At 34.8% G+C, this 13222-nt stretch overlaps 1 protein-coding gene and 2 non-coding genes across 3 annotated transcripts in view; all 3 read left to right on the top strand.

Moving 5' to 3' along the window:
* RIMS1 (regulating synaptic membrane exocytosis 1) overlaps positions 1–13222 on the top strand; it is a 577010-nt gene that overhangs the window by 30752 nt on the left and 533036 nt on the right. The gene's annotated exons all lie outside the window — the stretch shown is intronic.
* On the top strand, positions 1054–1160 carry LOC126015156 (U6 spliceosomal RNA). The gene has a single exon (XR_007498049.1). It is a non-coding gene; the product is annotated as a U6 spliceosomal RNA (small nuclear RNA).
* Positions 6873–7037, top strand: LOC126015268 (U1 spliceosomal RNA). The gene has a single exon (XR_007498151.1). It is a non-coding gene; the product is annotated as a U1 spliceosomal RNA (small nuclear RNA).

The following is a 13222-nucleotide window of genomic DNA, read 5'->3' as shown; positions in this document are numbered from 1 at the left end:
ACATGTACTTTCTTTTCTAGTCTTTTTTTAAAAGAAAATATATCTTTAATTGAAAAAAATTGTCTTTAGAATAATAATTTTCAATTGGTGGTGATTTTATTCCATATGGGACATTTGCAGCATCTTGAGATAATTTGGGTTGATAGAACTGGCTGGGTTGGAAAAAATATAATAATTAGAGTGGCTAGAGGCTAGATATACTCTCAAACAATGTTCTTCAGTATTTTACACCTGTCAACTAGCATCTGAAATGCATAGTTATTTATGAACCAGAAGATATAATTAGAGCACTAAATATCTGAGAACTACACTAAACATCTGATAACACATGCCCTATAGGACTCACTGTGTTCAGTTTATCATTAATTTTTATTAATAAAATGTCATTGCCATTTAAGTATTTGATTATAAGTGTTAACAATTATGGCTAGTTTAAGTGTTAATATTTATGGTTTGAAAATAAGCAGTTCCTACCTTCACCAGAAACATAGGGCACAAAAAATTTCACCTTGTTTTTTTTTTTTTTTTTTTTTTGCTTTTCAGGCCACACCCATTTGACACTCAGGGATTACTCCTGGCTATGCACTCAGAAATCGCCCTTGAGTTGGGGGGAACATATAGTATGCTGGGGGATCGAACAGCAGTTCATCCTAGGTTAGAGCTTGCAAGGCAGACACCTTACCTCTAGCATCACCTCTCTGGCCCCTCAACTTGTCCTTTTACCACTTATTGACTTGGATATTCTTGCCTGAAACTTTTCATGGCCTTATCAAGGTACTTAACCTCTTAATTATCTCTCTATTCATTTGGAAGAGGATTTTTTTTTTTTTTTTTTTTTTTTTTGGTTTTTTGGGCCACACCCGTTTGACGCTCAGGGGTTACTCCTGGCTATGTGCTCAGAAATCGCCCCTGGCTTGGGTGGACCATATGGGACGCCGGGGGATCGAACCGCGGTCCCTTCCTTGGCTAGCGCTTGTAAGGCAGACACCTTAGCTCTAGCGCCACCTTCCCGGCCCCGGAAGAGGATTTTTTATAAAAATTTGTGCTCCTTTTGTGCTCGCTTCGGCAGCATATATACTAAAATTGGAACAATACAGAGAAGATTAGCATGGTCCCTGCGTAAGGATGACATGCAAATTGGTGAAGCATTCCATATTTAAAAAATATATATGTCGGGGCCGTAGAGATAGCATGGAGGTAAGGCGTTTGCCTTTCATGCAGGAGGTCATTTCGAATCCCGGCGTCCCATATGATCCCCCGTGCCTGCCAGGAGCAATTTCTGAGCCTGGAGCCAGGAATAACCCCTGAGCACTGCTGGATGTGACCCAAAAACCACCAAAAAAAAAAAAAAAATATATATATATATATATATATATATATGTCCTTTTATTATGTCTGGTACAATGTTATTTTTGGGATACCTTGTTAATGACATACAGATGTTGGGGATATTTTTTCTGTGAACTGGAAAATTACACATAAGCTATATAAAATATGTCTTACAAACAATTTAAAGTTTGCCCCCAGCACAGGTTAAGTAATATTTAGCTATTCTTTGGTCTGGTAAAAGTGGCAAAAACAAAAAACAAAAAAACCATCAAACAACCTTGGGATAACTAGTGACTCCAAAGATTGAGATGAATTTGTTAACATGCTCCAGGAGTCGGATCAAGGTAAAAGTTTTCCAATAATCTTCTGCAAGAATGAAAATGTTAGTTTAATAAAGTCTAGTTTGGAATTTAAGTTTTAACAAAGCAATTTGAATATTCTTCAAATTATTTTTTAAAACTTCCTCAAAAAAGTCACATTTAAAGCAAGTGTGTCATCTTTAGTATATTAAACACTATACCATATGCTATTGGATAAGGCTAAAAAATTAGGTTTATGTAGTTTGCTTGTGTCTGCAGGCCCATGTTGGATTAAAAATAAAATGTTTATTTATGAGTTATTGAGTTCATTGAGTACCACAGTGTCTCTTAATTGGAGATGTCTTCGTGGCCACCTAAGAACTGATATTGTCCTTAATGGACTGAAGAGTGAGTATAATGTGCTTCCCTTGCACATAGACCCTTGCTGATTTGGTGTTATTTTGTAAATAAAAGAAAAAATAATACTGTATAAAACACTAGGAAAAAATAATGTGAAAAATGGAATTTGTGCAGATTTTTAAATTTACGCATACAACTCTTTGTATGGAAAACAACTGATGATATTTACATGTAGCTTGAACTTTTTAAAGGAAATGGACTCAATATTACTCATTTTTTTAAATCTATCGCTATTTTCTTTTTATTATCAAATTAGAAAACATTCTAAAAATGTAATTGCTACATATTAGAATCTATCATTTAATACTTATTATGTGTGGATATCTTAATAAATCATATTTCTGAATTCTTTATTTTTAGTTATTAAATATATAAATATATGAACAATATGAATATTTTAATTTAAAATATTAATACTAGTTTTATTTCAAATATATGGACACAAGTATCTATGATAAAATATTCCTGATAGCACAAATGACCAATTGATATGGATTATAAATTTATCTCAAAGAGAGGTTAGCTATTAGAGCACCAGGTGTGTTTGTTTCACAAACACTGATTTTTTTTAACAATTATATTTTTTGGGGGAATTCAGTGTATCTTTTAATAAAATCATTATTTACGTAAAGACCATTCAACATATCCCTAGCCCAGTGTGTCTATCTATACTGAGATTTTTGTAATATAAGATCTTTAGAGAACAGTTGCAGCTGATTTTAATTGAAATGGTTGCTTGGGACTATTCATAGGAGCTTAGAAAGAATTCAAGAACTCCTTTTAAGAACTAAAGGATAAAAATTAATGAGAACATAAGGAAAAATGTTGGCACAAGGGTTTGTGTTGTGTGGTTGTTGGTATTTAGGATGTGGAGATCATTTTTCAGTCTGTGAAGTTCTGGTTCTTCCACTGAGCAATAGGATCCCTCCCTTGGCTATTGCTCTGTGTTTACAGTTGTCTTTGCGGTGATAGGGATGTTTTCTTTCTCAGCAACTCAGATGTAGTAGAAAATGAACTTGTGCTAACTCTAGTTTTAATCTGTGTCTCTGAGTAGATCTCTTTCTTTTAAGTAGAAGTAATGGTAGGGCGGGAATGGGCTGTAGAATTAGGTGAGCTGACTGCCTATGTTCAGTTTTCATTGCCTTTTTTAGGGAACACAGGACTAAGTCATAGTGTACTATTTTTTTTTCAAATATATGAATGTCAAATATATGCTTTTCCCTTCATTTGTGTAAAGCACTTTATATTACTTATGATTAGAAAACTATTAACTTAAGGACTTACTGTAAACCAGATATTAGGCTTATACTATAAGCATTCTCTTTTATATACTTGTCTGTCTTTTATAATTTTTCTGTCACTTTTAAATTTTCCATAGTTTATTAAGAGCAAACTTGATGCAAATAGATGTACTGCTTCTGGTAGTGTGTTAGTGATTTCTTTGTCCAAAAAACATATAGAGTGTATATAGAATTTTTTGCTTATTAGAGTAGCTATGAGACTTCTTGCATCTTCTTTTTGTTTCTTAGATTTAAGAGTAAAAGATTTAGTGAGACATTTTATTTTTTTATATTTATTTTTTTAATAATGTCTTTATTTAAGCACCATGATTACAAACATGTTTGTAGTTGAGTTTCAGTTATAAAAAAAGTGATTAAATACCCAATTCACAACAAGCTAGACACAGAAAGGACCACTTGTATTAGCAGCCTGGGGGCAAAGGAGGGCCGTTATGGGATGCATGCTGGGAACAGAGGTGGATGGAGGACAACATTGGTGGTGGGAATGCCCCTGATTCAATGTCACTATGTACCTAAAATATTACTGTGAAAGATTTGTAATCCACTTTGGTCAAAATAAAAATTATTAAAAACAAACAATCAAAACAAAAACAAAAATGTGAGAAATTTTAACTATATAAAAGGGTTAAGGTGTTTATTTTGCCTCAAATTTAAAGGTGGAAAGAAAGTATGATGAAAGTGAAAAAATAAGGAGCTCAAATAATCAAGTTAACCAATTCATCCATAGGAGTTGATATTCAAAGCAAGTACTAAATAGATCTGTTCATCTACAAAAGCTAGCTTATGTTTATTGATTACAAAATAAGACTTCTTATTCTCTAATAGGAAGTTAATAATAAAACATCAATCTTTTTATACCAATGAACCAGTGAAAATGAAAGAATATTATGAATCGCTAAGTAAGAAACAAAACATTATCTTAATGCTTAGTTTATTTTAAAATACAATATCATTAATAAATTTTATTCAGGAGCATGTGTTAAGGAACACAAATATCCAATAAAAATTTCTATGAATGTGCATTTCAATGAATGTGATTAATTCTGAATAACTGTTGTATAAATGTCCTGAAAATAAGTGGTTACTGTTATTGTTTCAATTTCATTTTGTCTAAAAGATTTAAGATCTTTTTAAGGCATCATGATTTATTAGTTATTCATTTTTCTGTTTGTTTTTGGGCCACATCTGGTGATGTTCAGGGGTTATTCCTGGCTATGCACTCAGAAGTTATTACTGGCTTGGGGGACCATATGGGACCCTGGGGAATCCAACCTAGGTCAGCAGCAAGCAGGGCAAAAGCCCTACCACTGTGCTATTGCTCTGGGCCCCTATTAGTTATTCTTAAGGGTAAAGCCCAGTGTTTTGGAAGGACCTCCAAAGTTGTACTCAATGAGCCCAAGACCTCTTGTGAAGATACTTGAACAATCGGGCTTGCAGTGTAGTAAATGTGTGTGCCCTATCTTTCTTATCCCTTTCTGAGCCCATAGAACATAGCTTTTATTTATTTATTTATTTATTTATTTATTTATTTATTTATTTATTTATTTGCTTGTTTGTTTGTTTGTGATATTTGGGTCAGACGCACCAGTGCTCAGGAATTACTTCTGGCTTTGTACTCAAGGATTACTCCTAGAGGTGCTCAGGATATGAGAATTCCAATGCAAATGCGTCACCCATTGTACTATTCCTCCAGCAAATAATCCTAACATTTTAGGGGGAAATGACCTCTAATTTTCAAGTCTTCCAAATACAAACATTAAGAACCATAAAACAATTGACAACTTTAGAGCCTTTTTTTAACAGTTCATGATGTATGTGGATTAGAGGGTTATAAAAATTTGATAATATCTCTCTGTATTTCTTGCAACACTTTTCGGCAGGTAGTTTAAATTTTTGGTGCGATCAACAATCATTTGTTATCCAAGTAAGAATAAGTATATAAGCATTATAGTGCATTGGCTTATATCTGTTTAAAAGTAATTACTTTTATTATTGTAATACTAGTTTCCTCTAGGCAAAATACTACTAAAAAAGTAAATTATCCTTAGATATCATTTTGTGTGTATTTAATATTCAGTGCTTTTTAAATCAATCTGAGCCCCTGTGTACCTAAATATTTACATTTATATTTACTATTACAGCTTGACAAATGTATAAACAACTTATTTTTGCTCTTTCCAGGTTCTGTTATTTACTTCTTCGTATCCCTGTCATATACTTTTATCTTTGTTTCCATGTTTTCTTCAACTATGGTCTGGCTGCTTTGGAGGAAATTATTCTGGTTATGGTTGAAAATGATTTTTGAAAAAGATTATTGTGAATGTATAAGATCAACACTACAGGATGTTTGCTATGTGTAGGTGGCATAAGCTATTTTCTAGTTGTCTGCATATGACTAGGATTTAACACTCATAACAAGTTTTTAAGCCCCATGTTTCTTTCTTTTCAGCAATGTTGACTATGCTGTGCTCCACAAAAATGTCTTTGCTTTCACATTTTAGAACAGGGTGTTTTTACAGATAATGCCAATAGTGCTTGGATCAATCACTGGACTTGTCTCTTTTTTAGCTTTTATTCTCTCATTATTGTTTGGAAGGTTAAATGAGATAATATTTGAAAATTCTAAGAAGCAAACTAGAAACCTAGGAAGGATTTTCAAATAGAGATGGATATGTGAGAAACAGTGGTGAGAAAATCTGTTATTTGATAAAGGTAATAAGAATTACTGTAATACAAAAGTTTTGAATTTCTGTGAGTTAGTGCTTTGAGAAGGTAGAATGAATGCCAAAAATAGCTCTTTAGTAGCTTATTTCCAATACATGTACATTAACTGGCATTCAAGAAGATCATATCATGGACTAGCATATTTGAAGGAGATTTTTATAAACTACTTCTAATCTTACACTTTTTTCCTAATAGACTCCTTAGCTGAAACTATTATTTTGCTGTAAATAATATTAATTTTTATAATAATGCTAAAAATTCACTTTTTCTAGACATCCATGAGTCACCTAAAATGCATAGTTGTATTTGTAAAAAAATTTTGACAAATTTCAGGAAATTTACTCTTATTTAAAATTAACTTCTTCTAAGATTATTATTGTTATAGAAGTAGATGTATATGTTGGATGTCTTTCATTTCTGGCAAATGAGGTAGAGTGGTGTGTGTGTGTGTGTGTGTGTGTGCGCGCGCGCGTGCGCGCGCATGCACGTGCACACATATGTGGTGTTCTCAGGAGACACATAGTACCTAGTGATGATTCTCAGACAGCTTGCTGCTTCAATGCAAGGGCCAAGGATTTGAAGCATTTCAAATGTTTCTCAGGTTCTCTTGGCACTGCTTCAGGGCCTCCAAAGTCTTGGTGACAGTCAGGGTCCAGTGTTGCTGGGAATTGTTCCCAGTTTGGCTCCATGCTAGGTATGTGCCCTGATCACTGTATTATTTCTTGGACCCATTAAGAGTATACATATTTAAGTGCCATGATAATATTAAAGAGATGCTTCACAGAAAATTGAATTTATTATACTTACCTGGCAGAGGAGATACCATGATCACGAAGGTGGTTTTTGCCAGGGTGAGGCTTATCCATTGCACTCCGGATGTGCTGACCCCTGCGATTTTCCCAAATGTGAGAAACTCGACTGCATAATTTGTGGTAGTGGGGGACTGCATTCGTGCTCTCCCCTTGGAAAAAAAAAGAAAATTGAATTTATTTATTTTTACTGTGGTTTATGCCATGGTCACAATAGTATTAACATATGTGCTTTTTTACTATCTTTCAACACTACCAAATAACCTAAGACCCTTCCCCACTGTTGATATGTCATTTTTTCATTAGCCAGCATGTTGTAGTTCAAGGCAAACCCAATGTGGTCTATATCGTATAAACTTATTTTAACATGTTTAGGTTGAATTAATTAATTAGATTTAATTAAGGAAATAAGTTATTTATTATTTATTAGGAACAGAGGGCAAGTGAAGTGGTCATATGCCAATTATAAACGTATAAGTCAGGGACTGTTACCAAAACAGTGATAAGACAAAGTTCTTACCTGAATGGTGCTTATATATTTCAGTGAAGCAAATAATTTGCTAGAGTTGGAGGCATGCAAATTAGTTATCTACCTATTGTGTGGCTGGTCTAAGATATTTTTTACTTTGTGTTTGGTTCATACCTGGCAATATGCAGGGCTTACTCCTAGCCCTGTGCTCAGATATCATTCCTGACAGGCTCAAGGATCATATGGGGCACTAGAGATTGAACCAGGTCCACCCTGTGCAAGGAAAATGCCTTACACACTGCATTATCACTCTGCCCTCATTTGTTATTCTATTTTATTATATGTATATGTAAAGATAAACAAATTAACTTTGTAAGGTTGTTAAATCTATATGTACATACATATTGCTTAAAGCAATTGCAGAAACATAATATACTTATGTACCTTATATATACAGCATTTATCATGATACGTAAATGTTTTAGAGGTATATTACAAATAGTTGTAGAACATTGAATCAAGAATATACATAGGAGGGAGAATTAAGGAAGGAGGCTATGGACTCTTCTGTTGGAAACATTTGGATAAGAGATGAGGGCAACTAAAATGGAAATAATTTTAGTTTCCAATTTTTAATTTGAACAAGTAAGGATTTGTTGAGGATAGATTATATGTTTAAGAGTTATACTAAAAGTGAAGCCAACAGGAATGTCTTAATGATTTGATTCTATGTGACTGTAATAGAGGAGACAATAATCATTTCAGTTTTATGTCTCAGAATTGGAATGACTTTTTTTAATTTACTGAAATAGAGAATACTTGGAGAAGAAATAAAATTAGTACAAGAATTTAGTTTGAAATATGATACCTTTCTGATGTTGATGAGATAGGTAGTTGAAGATACTGAATAGGCCATATTTGGAGATCATGGAAGTGATGGGACCAGGAAATTGGAGTTTTCAGACAAATAGTTAACGTCACAAACTTTGATATGAGTACCAACGCTGAGAACAGAGAAAAAAGAAGGACTTATGATTCTGTTAAGCATATGGAAAAGAAGTGCTGAATAAAATATCAGGAAGATACAGAACATATGGAATCACAGAAGTCAAAGGATGAAGCTATTTCATGATATACTGTGTGAAAAAGTACTGCCAGATGATTGTGTGGAATGGATTAACGTTGAGGGCAACAATTGTCCACTGGTAAACAAAATTTGGAGGTCGAGGATAAACTTTTCAAGAGCAGGCACATTGTAATGGTTAAAACATCTGTGGAATGGACTCAAAAGGAATGGGAAGCTGTAAAGATGGATAATTCCTTTGAAGAATTTTTATATAAAGGAGTTAAGAAATGTGTGTCATTGGAATAAGTATGGATTTTTAAAAATAATTATTTAAGTACCATGGTTACAGAAATATTCATAGTTAGGTTTTAGTTACAGAATGTATACCACCCTTCACCAGTGCAACTATCCTGCCACCAGTGTTTCCCATTTCTTTCCCCCCTATGTCTTTGGAACATGCATTCTACTGTTCTCTCTCACTATCATGTCATGGTAGTTGTCAGTGCTGTTAGTGCTCTAAATGCACTCTTTGCTCTTTTTGGAAAGATTTATATCATGGGTTGTTCCTTCTGGCTTTCATTTTTAATATCTCTGGATAGTATTATCATACTGTTTTTTATTTTCCTTATATACCGCAGATGAGTGAGACTATTCTATGTCTATCTCTCTCCCTCTGACTCATTTAACTCAGCATAATAATCTCCATGTCCATCAATAGGCAAACTTCATGACTTCATATTTTTCCTACACAATATCCATTGTGTAGATATGCCAAGTTTTCTTTAGCCACTTATCTATTATAGGGCACTGTAAGATGATACCCAGCTACCACCCTCTAACAAAGTGTACCCCCCAACTTCCTCCTTCTAAAACCTCTTCCTTTGATAGGTAAAAGCCCAATGGACAGTACTTTTGTTTCTCACTCTTGACCTGCTTCCTCTTGGTTTTGAGAATTGGTTTTAATATAAAAAAGAGCAGTTTTGGCTTGGGATTGAGGCAGATAGCACAAGGCAAAAGGTCACAGAAGCCATGAACATCCTTTCTGTACCGATACCCTGGTTCCTCAGACCCGTTCACCTAAGGAGTTAGAAACCGGTGTGTGGGGAAGAGATCAGAACCTGTGCATTTTTATTTTACAGAGTACCTTGGTTGTCTTATAAAGAAAATACTGTCACATGAATTATCAAAATATGGAATCACAGAAGTCAAGGGATGAAGCTATTTCATGATACATCAAGTGAAAAAGTACTACCAGATGTTTTTGAGGAATGGAATAAGCCAACTGAGGGTTAAAAAGAAGGCTCTTCATGCTATGAGAGAATGACTATAAAAGTAGGAAGTAGAAAATGAGCCTGAGCCAAAAGGAGGATGAGGAGTTGTTGACAGGACCAAGAATAATTCATCCAGTTTCAATTAGGAAGAATATATTAAATGGCATATACACACCAGTGATATGAATTTTGTGGAAATATACAGATATTTAGATTTGAACATTTCTTTTTTTCAAAATTAAAATGTTCAGCGGAGAGCAAGAAAAAGTAGTTAGTAGAAGATGAAATAAAGCAAAAACTTAAAACAGTAGCCTATGGAAAATGGGTGAATAAATTTATCATGAAAATAGTTACTTGTGAGGCTGGAGCAGTGGCATGGAGCGATAAGTTGCCTACTTTGCTGGCGGTAACAAAGTTTATGGGTGATTGTCCTTCCACTGTAATTTTACCTTGTCCTCTTTGCATCATTGTTCTCATAATTAAAAACAAATAATTTTAAAAAATTAAAAAATAATGGACCACAGTTTGATTCTCCAGCATCCCATATGGTCCCCCAAGCCAGGAGCGATTTCTGAGCGTATAGCCAGGAGTAACCCCTGAGCGTCACTGGGTGTGCTCCCCAAATACAACAAACAAACAAATAAACAAAATATTTACTTGAAATGCTATAAATTTAATTTGAATTTGGTTTGCATGGACATGTGATTTCGTTTAAGTATTTTCAATTATTTGCTTGTAAGCATGGGGGAAAAATCAATTGAATTTAACTAGAATTGGAATTCTCCCAAGTGAGCAGAAAAAAGGTATGGATAGTGTATGCTACTTTCTTTTCTTTTCTTTCTTTTCTTTTCTTTTCTTCTTTTCTTTTCTTGGTTTTTGGGTCACATCCAGCAGCACTCAGGGGTTACTCCTGGCTCTACAACTCAGAAATCACTCCTGGCAGGCTCAGGGGACCATATCCGATGCCAGGATTTGAACCACCGTTCTTCTGCATGCAAGGCAAACACCTTACATCCATGTTATCTCTCTGGCACCAGAGAGTATGCTACTTTCTAATTATAATGAAGTTTGCTCCATTAAATATAAGTGCCTAAGAAGGCAATTAATAATTTTAGGTATCTCTGAGTTAAATAATTGTGAAAAAAAAGGCTGGGATGGAATTCAGTGGTAGAGCATGTCATATATGCATGAGGCCCTTTGTTTTCTCCTAAGTACCAATAAAGGAAAAAAAAAGAGGCCAGAAAAAAAGGACACTAATTCCAAGTCAAGGGCTGTATTCCATAAACAGCAGGACTTGAGTAAACTCTAAAGTCATACACATTGAACATTTTTTATCAAAAGAAAGCTATAGTCAAATGTGGGACATAAATATTTAAAATTTATGTAGCCAAATATCTAATTGATATAACAATGAGAAAATCTAGGGGAAAATATCTAATAGCACAGAAAGAGTAATTTATTGTATAACTTACAAATAATTACTATGGTCAGCACTATTAGTGATTGTGACATTGGAAAATGATTAAAATAATTGATGGAATTTACAAGAATAGTCAATATTGTTAACAATTGATCATATATAGCATTGAGGATAAGCAAATCAAAGCCATGACAAGGTTTTTCCATCTAGATATGAAAGAACTTTATATTATAAATAATGTGGAATATAGAAGAAGAAAAGGATCAAGTGATTATCAGTTAAGTTTTGTTATATTGAACTTGATAGTCTACTCTTCTGCTTGTATCTAGATCAGGTTATTTGATACACAAGTTCAAATTGAGCAAATGGGGCTTGGGAGTGATCATTGATGGTAAAAAATCAGTAAAACTGCATAAAAATTTCAAGGAAAGGGGATATGTTAAGGAGAAACAAAATTTATTAACAGGAATTCTGGTTGCACATTGTCTTTGGAGGGTAAATCACCTAATAGTTCTTAGGACTTGCTACTGGCTTTTTCATGAGAGATCACTCCTGGTAGGTATATGGAGTGCCATGAGTTAAGCCTGGGTTGATGGGTGCAAAGCAAGTGCCCTACCATGTTTTTACTGTACTGTCACTCTGGCTTCTATATATCAATATCATTTCTTTTTCTTTTAGTTGAAAATATTCTTTCAAATATTTTCTGAAAGAAGGTTGAATTTAAAGGAGGAGGAGTACAAAGATGATGAAGAATTGCAAAAGATAATTTGGAAATGTGCCTAAAACTGAGAGCACCAAACTGTAATAACTTGAAAAATAGTGGTGCTACTTTGTTGGCAAGTAAGGGCTACCCCTGGGAAAAATTATAAGATAGTAAACTATTTACTTTTCAGCTCTCTGCTCTCAGATCCATTTTTTCCCTCTCAACAACTTTTTAAGCTACCTTCCAGATTTCATTATCATCCACTTGTAATGTCTGCCATACTTTCCACAACAATGACCCAACATTGGAACACTTTCTTTCTTTTTCTTTCTTTCTTTCTTTCTTTCTTTCTTTCTTTCTTTCTTTCTTTCTTTCTTTCTTTCTTTCTTTCTTTCTTTCTTTCTTTCTTTCTTTCTTTCTTTCTTTCTTTCTTTCTTTCTTTCTTTCTTTCTTTCTTTCTTTCTTTCTTTCTTTCTTTCTTTCTTTCTTTCTTTCTTTCTTTCTTTCTTCCTTCCTTCCTTCCTTCCTTCCTTCCTTCCTTCCTTCCTTCCTTCCTTCCTTCCTTCCTTCCTTCCTTCCTTCCTTCCTTCCTTCCTTCCTTCCTTCCTTCCTTCCTTCCTTCCTTCCTTCCTTCCTTCCTTTCTTTCTTTCTTTCTTTCTTTCTTTCTTTCATTCTTCCTTCCTTCCTTCCTTTCTTCCTTCCTTCCTTCCTTCCTTCCGTCCTTCCGTCCTGCCTTCCTTCCTTCCTTCCGTCCTTCCGTCCGTCCTTCCTTCCTTCCTTCCTTCCTCCCTCCCTCCCTCCTCCCTCCCTCCCTCCCTCCCTCCCACTCCCTCCGTCCCTCCCTCCGTCCCTCCCTCCGTCCCTCCCTCCCGTCCCTCCCTCCGTCCCTCCCTCCCTCCCTCCCTCCCTCCCTCCCTCCTTCCTTCCCTCCTTCCTTCCCTCCTTCCTTCCTTCCTTCCTTCCTTCCTTCCTTCCTTCCTTCCTTCCTTCCTTCCTTCCTTCCTTCCTTCCTTCCTTCCTTTCTTTTCTTGCAGTGCTCAGGGCTTACTCCTGGCTATGAATCAGGGATCACTCCTGGCTGAGCTTGAGGAGAAAATGGAGTTCCGGGGATCAAATTTGAGATTGCAAAATAAATGCCTTACCTGCTGTACTAATGCATACTTAACTGATATATGTCTGTCTGCTCACTTCTTAAAATCCCAGTGCTTTGTCATCATTAGAAAGCTACCAATTTATGCATTGGCATATAATGGCAGTATCTAAAGCTGAATATTGAGTGTCTTTCTTATTTTTGTTCAAGCCAAAAGTGTTTAAATTTAGATTTTATTAATTGACTGTGGTTTAAATGCTGTTAAGTTTCAGGAGTACTCACACACATACATGTGCATAGGTTTACCATACCTACCATTA

Source organism: Suncus etruscus, chromosome 7, assembly GCF_024139225.1.
Source record: "Suncus etruscus isolate mSunEtr1 chromosome 7, mSunEtr1.pri.cur, whole genome shotgun sequence".
NCBI lineage: Eukaryota > Metazoa > Chordata > Mammalia > Eulipotyphla > Soricidae > Suncus > Suncus etruscus.
This window is presented reverse-complemented; position numbering and strand designations above follow the sequence as displayed.